The 14,363-nt window shown below is 37.0% G+C and overlaps 1 pseudogene; it reads right to left on the bottom strand.

The window, feature by feature from the left end:
* Positions 1-7,685: 7,685 nt before the first annotated feature.
* Positions 7,686-8,172, bottom strand: LOC130864820 (60S ribosomal protein L21-like; annotated as a pseudogene).
* Positions 8,173-14,363: the final 6,191 nt, after the last annotated feature.

Below are 14,363 nucleotides of genomic sequence, written 5' to 3'. Positions count from 1 at the left end.
ATAGTGGTTGTTTAATTATAAATCAGTGCCTTTTTAAAATCTATTTTGGGTTTTATAATTATTAGCTGAGCTGATAATTGTTATTTAGAAATCTTAGAAAGTTCTTGGGTTATATTAAGTAGTGTGTTGACCTAGAGTTATGTCCAGGAATAATTTTTGACCTCTTTTCAATTTTTTACCATGTTTATGGTTTATCTAGTTGTGTAACTGCCTGTTAAACTTAGTTTAATGGAGAAACATATATATTTTCAGAACATCACAGGGTTCATACATGCTACCACACTAATTATATATTTTAATATCTTATAGCCATTTATCAAATGATGACATTATTTGTATTGTTGTCAAGAACATGTACTTTGTAGCGAAGATAGGTTCTGCAGTAAAGTTCTGTCTTTTGGTCTAAAACATTTGTGATATGAGTTCCAACTTTTTCTAAAATCCAAGGCATATACAATTAGAACAAAGACTTATGTTGGACACAAAAATGAAGACAAACGTGTCAGAATTTATTCTTGCTTTTCGTTATCCTAAAGTGAAGGGACAATATTTTTAAACCAAAATCTGCTGACAAATGCAATTGTACATTTTTGATGCTATTTATTAGGTTATAAATACTGACAGTCCTTTTGAACTTTGGTATAAAAACAATATTTTCTATCTAAAAAAACCCTTTTATAATTAAATTTCTTTCCTCTCATGTATATTATTTTTAATTAATTTCTACCTCTGTGACTGAACATTTAAGTGGCTTTTCCGGTTAAAATTAAAGCTTTTTGAATATACTAAAAATAAAATCACACCTCATTACAAGTATAGAGTGGGGTTCCTGTTCTTTTTATTCTGGAGGGCAACTGTACCTGAAGAATATGGATGACAACATTAACATGAGCATCAATGGTTGTGAGTGGGAAGGTTTGGCTATTAGTTAGGAAATAGCCTTGATGTTTTCCAAATATTATTAGGCTTTCATAATCAACAATCACCTCTGTAAAACAAACTGATACTGTGATAACTGTAATTAATAGAAATTGTTTTGCAGCAAGGAAAGAAAATAAATAGACATGCTGTGGGGGCAATAGTCATGTCAGTGCTTCATGAGGATGAAAAGGCATTTTGGCCCACAGCTCATTCTTAGATCTGTTTCACACGTCGTCACTATGATTGGAATTCCCATCATATGACATTTTAGAAGAACGTGTAATTTACCTCAGACAACAGTTTATTTTGAGTCCACACATCCTGCTTACTGCCTTTTCATTTGTTCATGGCTCCTTTTATAGTCACACATGTAAGCATATCCAGGACAGACCAGCTTAGCAAGAATGCATGCTACAAATCAATCACCATGCTCAAGCTCTCTTCTTTCATTGACATGATCAACTGATAGTTTGTTCAACTTTAGTTTATTTTCTTAAAATGGTCAGAATAATTAATACTTGCCCAGAGATCAGATGGTGAAACTAAAGGATAAAGGTTGCATCTTTCTTTAAATCTTTAATATTTAACCAAAAGAATCCCTCAAGGCCAGTATTGTAACTATAAAGCTCAGATGCTTCCGTTAAATTTGCAGTTGCATGGCTAATAGGGTGAAGGGAAATGGCAGACAGTTAGGCTGGATGCAAGTTGCTGTGTCATCTCATCAAAGAATTCTAAGTAGCCTCTTTGTCTCAAGATAACCATTAATTTTCATTTACTTTTTAGCCACTTCATAATCTACTGATTACTGAATGGGCTATTATGTATATTCCGCTGTTTAGGAGCCTTAACAAGAAAATTGGCCTGAGCACACGGTACCTGGAAGAGGCTTGAATAAAATAATGCCAAAGTAGCCTGATTCTATCTCAGGACATCTAGGATCTTGAACAGTCTGCAATTGAGGAGGAGGTAGGGAGGAGTGGTACTTGCCTTACGTAAAGGGGAGATACATAATTGAATTATACAGTGGGGGATGGGGAGAGAGCAGAGATCAAAGCTCACATAACACCAGTTCCTGTTCTTGGCAACAACGCCAATGATGAAAAGATTCTTTGTTCTTCTGCATATTGTATCACCCTCCTTAAAACGAACACACTCTTGCAGAATTTTTATCCATACAGAGACCCTGAGTAGAATACTAAAGAACAGTTTAACCAGGGTAAATCTTAGGAGGTTTAGAAATCTCCTAACACTTCCTACGTGGGTCTTTATGTTGGAACAGAAAAACAGCTGACAGAGTGCACATGGTTATTGGTGTCCAGCACAGAAACTGTGCAACTGGGAATTGCCTCGGGGGGCCATTTCCTGAGAAAACCTCACCTGGTGAGGTCAGAACCTCTGGATTTGAAGAGCAAGGGGCATGCTTCATTACAGCGTGTGCTGGGAGGGAACAAGCAACCAATCATTCTTCAGAGATGTGGTTTCAAGGCTCACTCAGACATAAATACACAAGCAGGAGGCCCTTTCGAAGGGGTTCAGACAAGTTATAGTAGTACCCGAACATGAGCCAGGCCAAACTGTTAGGTCCTGAATTAAAAGGAAACGTTTTATAGGCCACAGGGCTGCTTACCAATTCATCTTTTTCACTGAGAAGAAAAAAAAAATACCCTTTACTGAGGTGATGAAAACTTGTATTAAAAAGTGACACAGCAGGATATAAAGGGCCTAGCCTATTGGTTGACTATTTAAAAACAAATAAAAAGGAAAATGGTTTAAAACTATGTGGGGAAGGGGGAGAGGCACGGATCATTATGGTATGGTCTGTGACTCATAGTTCCAGGTCAAATTATAGTGACAATAAAAAAACATTTAGAAAGTTCAACAGTTATACAATGGTTACATAAATCTCTGCCTTTATTACATTCTCCTGCATGCATATGTTGATGAATTTTTTAAAATGATATAAGATCGAAGGTGAGTGGAATTCAAAGAGAGCCAATTAAGTAGGCACACAGCTAAACCTAGCATTTATTTCTTGAGGGAGAAGACAGGGTTTGAGTAAAGATGTTGCTATGTAGCACCTACCAAGACTCATGCTTTAACCTCCCTAGTGCTGATTAGAAGCATACACTAACATGCCCAGCTCAATTCCATGTTTTGCTAAGACAAGGAGGAGACGCTGTAGCCAAAGCACTATCTTTGAATTTGAATACTACTACTTTCTACTGGGGATATTAGTCTTCAGATGGTGCTTCAACTCTCTTCTGCACACAAGGACATAGGTAGTGACACAGATATTTTGGTGTAGATCATATATACATATTACCATTGTCCGCTGTAAGTTGGAGCTAGAATGCATTGCAGTTTACATATATTAAGTTAATGTATTGGAAAAGTATATAGAGGGAATATATCTTATTCTTCTTTGTTATTATAAAATATACATGGGGTTATACAAGGTTCTAAGAGTGAAAGGTATAATCTGGGTAACACTCAAAAGACAGAACATATTGTCCAAGTGCTGGCAGACATTTTCTATCAGTCAGCTCCTTCCACGGTTAGGCAGTTTCTGTCAATTGCATCTTCTTCCCTTGTCAGGGAGATTGTAGACTCCAGAGAAATCCTGAGCATTTGGCCAAAGTTTGTCTGGGAATCCATAGTTGTCCAACCCATGTCATCACCTTGACATATCCAAACATGTTCTTAATGTCTGCCTCCAGAGAAACTTACCTAATATGGGAACTATATTAACAAGGTTTTAAGTGTTTTCATTTTTCTTTTATAAATTGGGCAATTAAACTTCAGGGGATAGAGTGTTGACTCATTGGATCACAGATTGGTCACTTATTCTAACTGTGAGGGACTTCCCAGGAATATTTAGTACAAAGCAGTGCATTAAAATTTTAGTTCTCTGGGCAAGTAAAAATATAGGCTCTCAATTGACTTCATTTATGCTATATTTACACATAGAGAATTTAAAGAATTGAAATACTAGAAGATTGTAAGTAAATGAAAATTGCCCGAGTTTCTACTTTGCTCCTATTTTGTCAGTAGAATTTTGTAATAGGAAAGGGATCTTGGAGATTATGACATCTGCTGTGGTTTGAATGCTCTATAGACATGTTGAAATTGCACTTCCAGTGTGAGGCCTTCAATTCAAAACTTCACTGTGGTATTTGAAGGTGGCATCTTCGCGATGAATCAGAACAGAGGTGAAGTCTAATATGATGAGGGTGGGAGTTTGAAAAAAAGAGATATGAGATATGACATTTAATTCTTATATTATATGATAACTCTCAGTTCTCTGGACTCTAACAAGCCTCCCTACCTCGTCTCCCACCAAGAAAGAACTTACATGTTGTGGCCACCAGACTTTAAACTTTCTAGTTTTAGAACTATGAGGCAAATTAATGTTTTTCTTATAAATTACTCAGTATATTTTATTAGTTATCTCTTTAGAGAATTAACTGTGCTATAATCTAAACTTTTCAATGGTATGTAAGCAGAACCTAAAGATATATTATTTTAAATTTGAGAGGTGGACACAAAAATTTATGGATCCTCAAATACAAAAATTCAACGACAGTCAGTGAAAAGCCAGACATAGTGGTGTGCTCTTGTAATTCCAGAAGTAGGGGGGCAGATCAGATCATTTAACTCTCTGGCAAGCTTGTCTAATAGTAGGTGAACTACAGAACAGGGAGAGACCCTGTCTCAAAGGAAGAATGCTATTCCTGAGGACAATACCAGAGGTCATTTTCTGACTTCACATTTATACGCACACACTTGAAAATTTGTATTTCCACTTCAGTTTTCTTTTAAATTTCTATCATAATTGCTAAGTGCAGTTTGTTTCAAAAATTTTCACAGAATTGGAGTCATGATCCTCAGCCACAATTCCTTAAAGATTTGAGGTTATACTTGGTTCCCAATGCCAAGAAAGTAATGTCTAATGAGTTAATGTTGTCTGATGCCACTATCTCCCATATCATTGCAGCAGCCAAACAGCCCCAATTGACAAAACAAATAAACATGGTGTTAGTGCTACAGTAATAAATATGCATTATAGTGGGGGATATTTTGCTAAAAGTAAGATAAGTTGGTGAAGAGTCCTTATCCAAATGGCTGTCCACTTGTCATCACCATCCCCATCTGCACCAGTGTCATGGAACACAAGCAGGAAACACTGTAAATGGCAATAAGATTACCTAGTTCTTGGACATAGCGAGTATTACAAATGTCTTACCCCTCAGCTCATGTTTGAATATGTGTGACCAGAGCCTAGTGATAACAATCAGCCCATACTTTCAAGGCCTCACAGAATAGGAAGAGGATACAGAAGAGAACGGCCCTCCGAAGCTTCTGTAATGTTCCATATTCTAGAATTACACTCAGAGTGAAGACTGTGCCTGAAAGAACTCCAGGAAGTCACAAAAGTCCTTTACATGGCCTGTTGGATCTGTGTACAATTTCCAGCATTACCTAGAATAAATACCAAGAGACTGGTGTGATTTATACAAGAGTTTATAGAGAAAAAAAAAAAAACCCACCCACTAGCTCCAAAGCTGAGGATTACAAGCAGGTCCATGCTGCCAAGTGCTATGTTTAGGTAAAGCGTGAGAAAATCTGCCATTTTTTAGAGCCACAAAAGGGTTTCTCCGATAAGAAGCAGTAAGAAGCTGACAGCTTTTTATACATAAAAGGCAGCTGTTCCTTCTCAGGTAATATTATTAATGAACCCTAAGGTAATGTTTGCTCCAAAATATGTCTAATTGAAATAATTTACTCTGACCCTTGGAGAATTATGAAACCATTTTCACCATGTTCACACACAGCAAAATAATTATGAGATGCCATATGGAAAAATCATCATGTGGTGGACGTCTTTCTGAATCTATATTTGAGAAATGTTTCCCACAGATAAATCAAATAGCTGATTTACAAAGAAGAGGTGAACAGTTCCATTTTTATAAGGCAATTTGATGTAAAATGTAGGCAGTTCTGGAATATTAATGAGAGTGTTGACATCAGTAATTATTTCAGTTATGAAACACTGTTTACAAAGTATTCCGAGAGCAATACTTGTCTGTGGGGGAGGGTAAGTGACTTTGTATGTAGCATATGAAATATGGAAACATTGTCAGTCCCAGAAAACTGTGTGGGTATGTTAGTGACTGAAGATCAGTTTGCTTTTAGTATAAAATTGTCTGGAAAGTTCCAACAGTTCCCACTAAGATAGCTCATTTGGCAAGATGTGGTATGTAAAGGACTTGTGGGAAAACTTGTTGGCTTTCACAGGGAAGGGTCCAAGTGTTTATGGGAACTATGAAGTGGTGTTGGGTGACTCTCAGAGGGATCTGTGGGGTCATCTGGGATGGGAATTTGAAAGCTTTTTGATTGAAGCTCTTCTGAACTTATCAGTACGGTTAAGAGTCTGGCTGACATTCTCATGAGAGCCGACTTTCTTGTGAAATTTCTGGTATGGTACTTTCCTGCTGGGGTGTGAATGTCGTGGAAGATAGATTTTTCTCATCGCCTTTTCATTCCTGAGCTCAGTGTCCCTGCTAAGCCCAGGAAATGAAGAGGCACAGCAGTCAGAACGTCAAACTTCTGGGACAGTAAGACCAGATTCCTTCAAGGTCGCATTGTTTAAATCAACTTGCCCTGTTTCTTAATGATTCCCCACTACTGCCATCACGAAGAAAGCAGGCATTGCAAACAAATGCAGAAAGAAGGAATGATTAGAACGGAAAAAATAAGATTTTAAGAAATAGTTCATTCTTTGACATTTCACTGGGTTTCCACTAAGAAAATGATACAATCTTGTTGCCCCTTCTTCCTTTATGTTCCCTGATCCATAGATGTACAAGCTGTGTCAGAGAAGCTGTGATGACATAGAGGTTTCCCATGATGGTCTACGTTTGTCCAGTTATCATTTGATTCCTGGATAACTCTGTCCCTTCATGAGAAGATATTTATTTCTATGTGTGATGGACATCTCACTGATACGTGAGAAGAAACTGAAAAATTAATTTAGTGAAACAAAATAACAAGAAGAACAAACTAGTAGCAACAAAACTCAAGTCACAAACAAACAAATATAAAAGTGCTAAATCAATTTCCTTAAGTCTACTGGGTTTATTTATTTATTTACTTATTTATTTTTTGGTTTTTCGAGACAGGGTTTCTCTGTGGTTTTGGAGCCTATCCTGGAACTAGCTCTTGTAGACCAGGCTGGTCTCGAACTCACAGAGATCCGCCTGCCTCTGCCTCCCAAGTGCTGGGATTAAAGGCGTGGGCCACCACCACCCAGCAATTCTACTGGGTTTAAAACCGCTCCCCTCTGCTTCAGCCTCTCCCTAGAAGTGGTACTACCTCTGTCATTGCTAGCACTGGGGATAATTCGAGGGATCCCTGTGACCAAGCTTCCTCTCTTGGGTTTAGAGAATTTTGCTTTAGTTGAATATTTTCTTTGTCTACAAAGCTCTTCTCGGGCAGACCTTGAGAAGCCAGTTCTAAGTATGGCCACTCAGTGTCATCCTCAAACTTAGCTAATAGTTGGCACTTTGAAACCAGAATTCCAGTGCCCTTGGGTCCTCCCTAGACCTCACTTTAGTTCAGGCTCATGTTACTTCCACTTTCAGCATTTAATTACCCTTAAACTTTCAAAGAAAAGCAAATTTTCATATGGACTTATGTATGTTTGTTTGTTTGTTTATTTATTTATTATTTTGTTACAGTCCAGGTCTTTTATTTCTTTTTGTACATCAGGTCATGAATTCGTAGGGAATGGGCTCCAGCAGCTCAGGCTCCTTCCCGTTAGTTCTCACAAACTGTGCTTGTCTGGGTGGAGCAGGCTGGCACTTCAGCTGAACCCAGGTGCCCTTCTCTTTGGCTTCCTTTTTCTTCTGGTCATTCTCCTTCACCTGCTTCAGGAAGCTGTCTCTGCTCTTCAAGTGCTTGATGTGTTCAATCCGCACAGTAATTCTCTTGGCAAGAATCTTGACCTTAACTTGCTTCTTTACAATGATACCCACAACAGGCTGGGTGACATTGTAGACTCTCCCGGTTTTGCCATGGTAACATTTATGGGGCATTCCTTTTTGAACAGTGCCCATTTCCTTGATGTCTACAATATCGCCTTTCTTGTAGACCCGCATGTACGTGGCCAAAGGAGCAACTCCGTGTTTCCTAAAGGGCCTAGAGAAGGAACATATAGCGAGTGCCCCTCCTCTTTCCCTTTGTGTTTGTCATTTTGGCGAGTTACTGAAAGATGGCTACCGCGGCCGAAAGCTGTATGTATATTTAATTCACAAATATTTGTGTGATCATTTTAGAAACCCGTGAATGATTTCCCCCTCATTCTTTTAGCACTGCAGCTCTACCTCCTAAAACCGAGGGTGTATTTGCAAACGGAACCGAGAAATGCGAAATCAGAAATGTCACAAAACCATCGGGCTGCTTGCTGTTGCTTTTTAATGTGTCAGGCCAGCTCCTTGGATTCTCATTGTTAAACAACTGCTAAGCATATTTTTTTAGATCTACTAGACATCTCTATTATTGGTGAGTAATATTTCTAGCTATTGATGGTCTTAAAATAAGGCAACATTTCTCTCAGTGTGATTTTTAGTCTGGCATTACCACATTGCAGATTGGGAATGTATCGGTGAAGTTTTGTGAATGCCTGTCTTAGCTTTTACTCAAGGGACAGAGTAGAGGTGAAGCAGCTGGGCCGGTTGGGTGCTCCTCTCTTTCCTCATTTGCCTTTTCTGGTGTGGTGTTTGCGGCCGGACTAAATGTTTGTCTTACGTCGTCTGCCATATCATATGAACATCATAGTGAGCTTCTCTCAGCCTATAGTCTTTCCGGTCATGTCTTCAAAAGGAAAGAGTGGTCTTTTCAGGAATTCAGAAAATTGCTAACTTTTCTCTTTCAACTCAAACATGAACATTGGCAGCATTTATATTTCTTCTGCTGACAGAAATGGGGACAACTGGATTAATAAGACTGCCTTATTTTTTGAGAGTTTTTTTTTCCATTAGCAATGGACAATTGAAAATGAAAGTCTTGAGTTTCATAAAATTTCTTAAGAATGGGAAGCACCATTCCCCATACATCTCTATTGTTCATTACTTTCCCACATCCTACAAAAGTTCAGTCATCAATGGTACAGCTGGCCAATAATTCTATTCTCACCCCTCTGATACACAGAGTTAATGTATATAGCAAAGGTATAAAAAAAAAGTTTGTCATATAATTTAACTTCTAACTTATGCTAGTTTTTAAATTTTTTTGGAAGACATTAGTGAGCTGCCCAAGTGTTACAAGCATGTAAGGAAGCTAGCATTCAATGTATCGACTTCAGGAAAGATAACTTGACACTTGATTTTGTTTTCAGAAATGTAACAGTGATGCTTCCATGCTTTCTTACATTTTCTTGTTTATGAACAGCTCCTGTTACTGATTGTATTTTTATATGGCCATGATTGTTAACCATTTGGGAACAGAAACATAAAAATATGGCAAACCTCACAAAATGTAAAGCTGTCTAATGATTCTTTATCATCTTTCTACTAGGAACCAGTACTTAGAAAATCTTAATTTAGATCTGAGCTTTTTAGGTCAATAGTTACTTTCCTCATATTTTTAATTTGAGGATCTGTGACTGAAATGAGGCAGTAGGTTGATTATTTCTAAAAAGAGAAGGTTCCCCGAGGGCAGATCCTCAACCATTTACCTAGCATGCACATCTTGGGATCAGGTAATGCTCTTGGTCGTGAACTTCAGCTGTCAGCACATCATTTTGCTTTATTGGAATTTAGCTGAAAATGAAAGTGTTCCTAAGAATTCCACTCCCCCCGGAAGACTAAAACAGCCAAAGGAGCTGCTAACTAACTGCTCACAAGGTCACATAAATGGGAGAGAGAGCCAGGAAAAGAATAATGAAGGGAGCCCAAAGTTCCCACCCACCTCAAGCTTCTACAAAGTAGAGAAATCTACGTCTTTTCTTACAGAGACACCGCAATAAAATAAAGAGAAAATTTAAACACTTAAAATCAAATGTTTGTTCTGAGAAATCCATTATAAAAATGTATAAATGCATCCATTCACAATCGCCACTTGATGATTCCATATACAAATACAACACGTAGTATTTAAGTCAGAGTCAATGCATTTATCTTCCCCAACATTTTTACTTAGATATGGTGAGGCTTTCAAATACTTTCTTATGACTCCTATGTACAGTGGACCACTGTGAGCCACACCATATATTGTGCAAAGAGACACATGTATACACTATATATGCATATATATACATATACATATATACATACAAATGATTAGTTGGAAAATAATGAAAGGAAAATAGAAAACATTTGTTAATATATTTATTAATATATAATTGCTAATATATGCACAGGAAAATAGGTAAGATTGAGATGACCCTTATCTGTGTCTGTAATTACCCTATCTGCCTGTAATGAAATTCACAGTAATTTTTTGAGTTTTCTTTTTTGCTTGGTTGCATGTTTTCTGATCAGTGTTTGTCTATTTATGTCTGGCTGCCCTGGTTTCACCATGCAGACCAGACTGGCCTAGGGCTCACACCAATCTTCCCAACTCAGAATCCCACATGGGCCATATTTTCACTTCTCAGCTCATATTTCAAATCTCTAAGATGCCTTAGTAGGTAATATGGTATATACGCATCTTTGAGTTAAAATGAAAGTAACTGCCATAGTACTTAGTCTCTTCCATGAAGCATTCGCTCTTCTAAAAATTAAAATGTATTTCCTAACAGCTTTATTCTTTTCCTTAATAAAGTGTAACCCAAACACAATAGAAGAGGCACTCACATCTCCCTTCAAAAGTGACAATACAAGGTATGGCCACTAGCTGTTCGCTCTCAAAGTCCAATGTGTTTGACATAAACTTTATTGTTTCTAGATGTGGTTCCTTGGGGTGTAGTGAAAGTTGAATTAAAACACATGCTCAAGCATTATCAGTATTGACATGCACATGCATGCACATGTATACACTATATATGCATATATATACATATACATATATACATACAAATGATTAGTTGGAAAATAATGAAAGGAAAATAGAAAACATTTGTTAATATATTTATTAATATATAATTGCTAATATATGCACAGGAAAATAGGTAAGATTGAGATGACCCTTATCTGTGTCTGTAATAAAAGTCTGTAATAAAAACTGCTTCCTGGTTATGGCCCTCTTACTCTCAACAAGGATTTCTGTTAGTGAAAGAAAGTCTTGGTGCAACTAGATCCCTTTACTCAAGGCTCTGCTGAGATCTGAGTGTTTGGACTTTGTCCGGTAGCCATTGAGGTTTTTATTTGTGAGCTTGGAAGTATCAAGGGAGGATCACAGAAATAGAATTTATAGCAATTGAGTTGATAGTGAAAAACATCTTCTAAAGCTTCCAATAGACACAGCCGATTTGTGTTCCTGAAATTTATCATGAAAAGTGGAAAACATCCCCAAGACCCTATAGAAATTAACAAAATACTTTTCTTTCTCATCCTTTTTGGTCAACTTTCATCTTCACGGTGTTTTATGATAATTTTCCAAGGACTACTGGTATTCATAATATGTACATAGGAAAATTTCTTTTTGAAAACAGGGGTGTTACCAATCCAAAATTATATCCTTAAAACGAAGCAATTATAGATAGAAAAACAAAATTTTCTGTAGCTATTTGATCTCAACTCTACTTAAGCCTCTCTTGAAAGTAACCAAGTGGTTTCATATACTCTATAAAATATTACTTACATTATATACTTGGAAGTATTTAGGGTAAGAAATATTTTAAATTCATCATGACAGAAATAATTTGTCACAATTACATCATCAACACATATATGTTACAGACATGTCACCTTGACTTATGGTAACCTTAGAGGAAATTTGGAGGTTTAGCAAATCCCTTCTAGAAACACCCACAGCACTGAAAACTTATCCTATTTCTTGGTGGTCTCTTACCCATCCAAAGCTCCTAAGGACCGTAAAACCTATTGGTTCCTTTCCTAGAGTGCTGTAAAATGCATCCTGTTGGGCCCAGGGGAAAAATCTTTCTGATGCTGAGCACTCTATGGAGGCTTCATATTCCATGTTTTTCAGTATAGCTAGGAGTGGAAATGGATTTACTTCTCAGAATCTTGTTCATAATTGCAAGTATAAAAAAGAGAGTTCAAAAGAGAATGAAATACAGTGGAAAATGAAAACCTTGATTTAATTGTAAAATTTCTTTACCAGATGGGTGAACCATAACTTACGATGCTACTTAAATCTAAAGAGCAATGATTAAGCTGTGAAATACAAAACTTTGGACTCCCATGTGCTCTTTCCTAGAAAGAAGACTATTGTTTGTTGGTAGAATCAGGTGTTCAACTATTATTCACATGTTCACTTGGCATACAACACACTTCTTCCATGGCTGATGTTTCTAACAGTTCTGAATTCATCAAAGACAGCAGTGATGTTAGTGACCACAATATAGGTTTGATTTATTTTTTTTCCAGTTATCTTGACTCATGACCTCTGAAATATTCAAAACTTGATTAGACGTTTAGGAGAGAAGGGATTTTAATACTCATTACTTGAACTATAATCTGTATTTTTCACTGGTTATCGAGAGCTGTTCTATAATTGGCATGTTGCACTAACAATGCTGCATCCTGTCTTCCAATAAAACAGGAGAACTACTATTATTCCTTTGCTTCCCATCAGTAAATCCTTAAGATATAGAATATGTGCATTGTATACTTAATTCAATATCTCCACAAAATTACCCAACAGTAACTCTTAGTTTGGTCATGGGTTATAATGACAGAGTTACTCATCATGTCAAAACTGGATTAAGTGGGCCTTACTTTAGAGGAAAGCTTATGTAAAAACAATATTTGAGACTCTATCATGTGATTTTTTTAAAAAAAAATCTTCCTAGACCTCTTCTGTTTTTTGTTATTACTTTTCTTCTTGAAATTCAGACTTACCTTCATTTATTCAAACAAGAGCCATGCATGTTATTCTTTACTATGTTTTAGTCTTGGTGAGATAAACACAAGTTGATAGAGGGGACTGAAGTATTGAGATGAACGAAGTGTTGAGAATTTCTTCTGTGCTGTTCTGTTTTTTGCTAGATACTTAGTTCATACTTCCATGGTCAGACCCTCATGAAGGAAGTCATTCCAATTTATAATCAAATTACATGCAAACTAAAGGGCAGCAGACAATACTTCACTGATGGAGTATGCTCTGGTACTGTCACCCACCAGGACAGGTGTGCATACTCTCTGGTTGAAGCTGAGAGTCCGTAGGGTCTGAAATAGTTGGTGTGGACTCGGGTAGAGGAAACGACAAATAAGGATAAGGCTCTCGTTAAATTAGTAGTGTTTTCATGTGTAAGTTCCTCAGGCTTCTGTCCTAGTAGGGATTTTTAATCTCATGTTTTTTACTTGTGAAATTAAAGAAATTCTTGTTCATTTTCTTAGCAAAATTTACAAAATTATATAACTGTGTCCTTTCTAGTTGTAATATTTCTAAAGTGTTGAACTTTTCACGTGTTAGTCATGACATAAATCTAAGAGAGAGACAGATGCTCTGTCTCCAGTTGTTTCTCCTTGTACCTTAACCTGTATCACTGTCTGATCCAGCCACAGAAGATGCCAGGAGCCTCACCAAAAATAACATCTATTAGTTTTCTATGCATTATCAGTGGTAAATTTTTCTGAATATTATTTAATGAATATCTGATACTCCAATCAATTCATAAATTTTCTGAAATAATTAGAAGCTACTTTAAAACAATTGTCAGGAGCTAATTAGTTGTATTTAATAAATGCCCTACCTACATGTCCAGAATATCCAGAGCAGCTAGGCCAGCCTGAACCAGGTGTGCAAATCAAGTTATTATTTCATTCATGACATTCCTCGACTCATAATCCCTGACTCTGAGACTCCTGAGGAAGAGAGAGGAGTGGGACTTGAGAGTACATCTATCTCCCCTTTATCAGTTTCAGCTACAGTATATAATAAGAAATGATTGTTCTCTTCCATTCTACGCAGCCATGAGGAAAACCATTACTTTTAAGGCCTGTACAACTAACTAAGTAAAACCATTTTAATTTAGTGAACCATAGTTTATATTTGGAGATCAGATGGATTCCCAAGTGATCACTCATAAATTCTCAGTCCACGATAAAGTAATGACCCCTTTGTATAGTTAACTAGTTAATTCTTATCCATCAGCTAATTAATAGAGAACAAAACCAATGGACCACCACTTTAAATAAGAATGGGACTGCAACCAATAACTAGGTTACCCCCATGTGCTGGCTTTCCTAGAGAGTTCCTGTATATGAGAGTCATCCTTTCTTCACAGTGATCAGTGTTCCCCTCACTTCGTATTGTGC

Source organism: Chionomys nivalis, chromosome 22 (assembly GCF_950005125.1).
Source record: "Chionomys nivalis chromosome 22, mChiNiv1.1, whole genome shotgun sequence".
In the NCBI taxonomy this organism is placed as follows: Eukaryota; Metazoa; Chordata; class Mammalia; order Rodentia; family Cricetidae; genus Chionomys; species Chionomys nivalis.
Note: the sequence above shows the minus strand (reverse complement) of the source record. Positions and strands in the feature narration are given on the sequence as shown.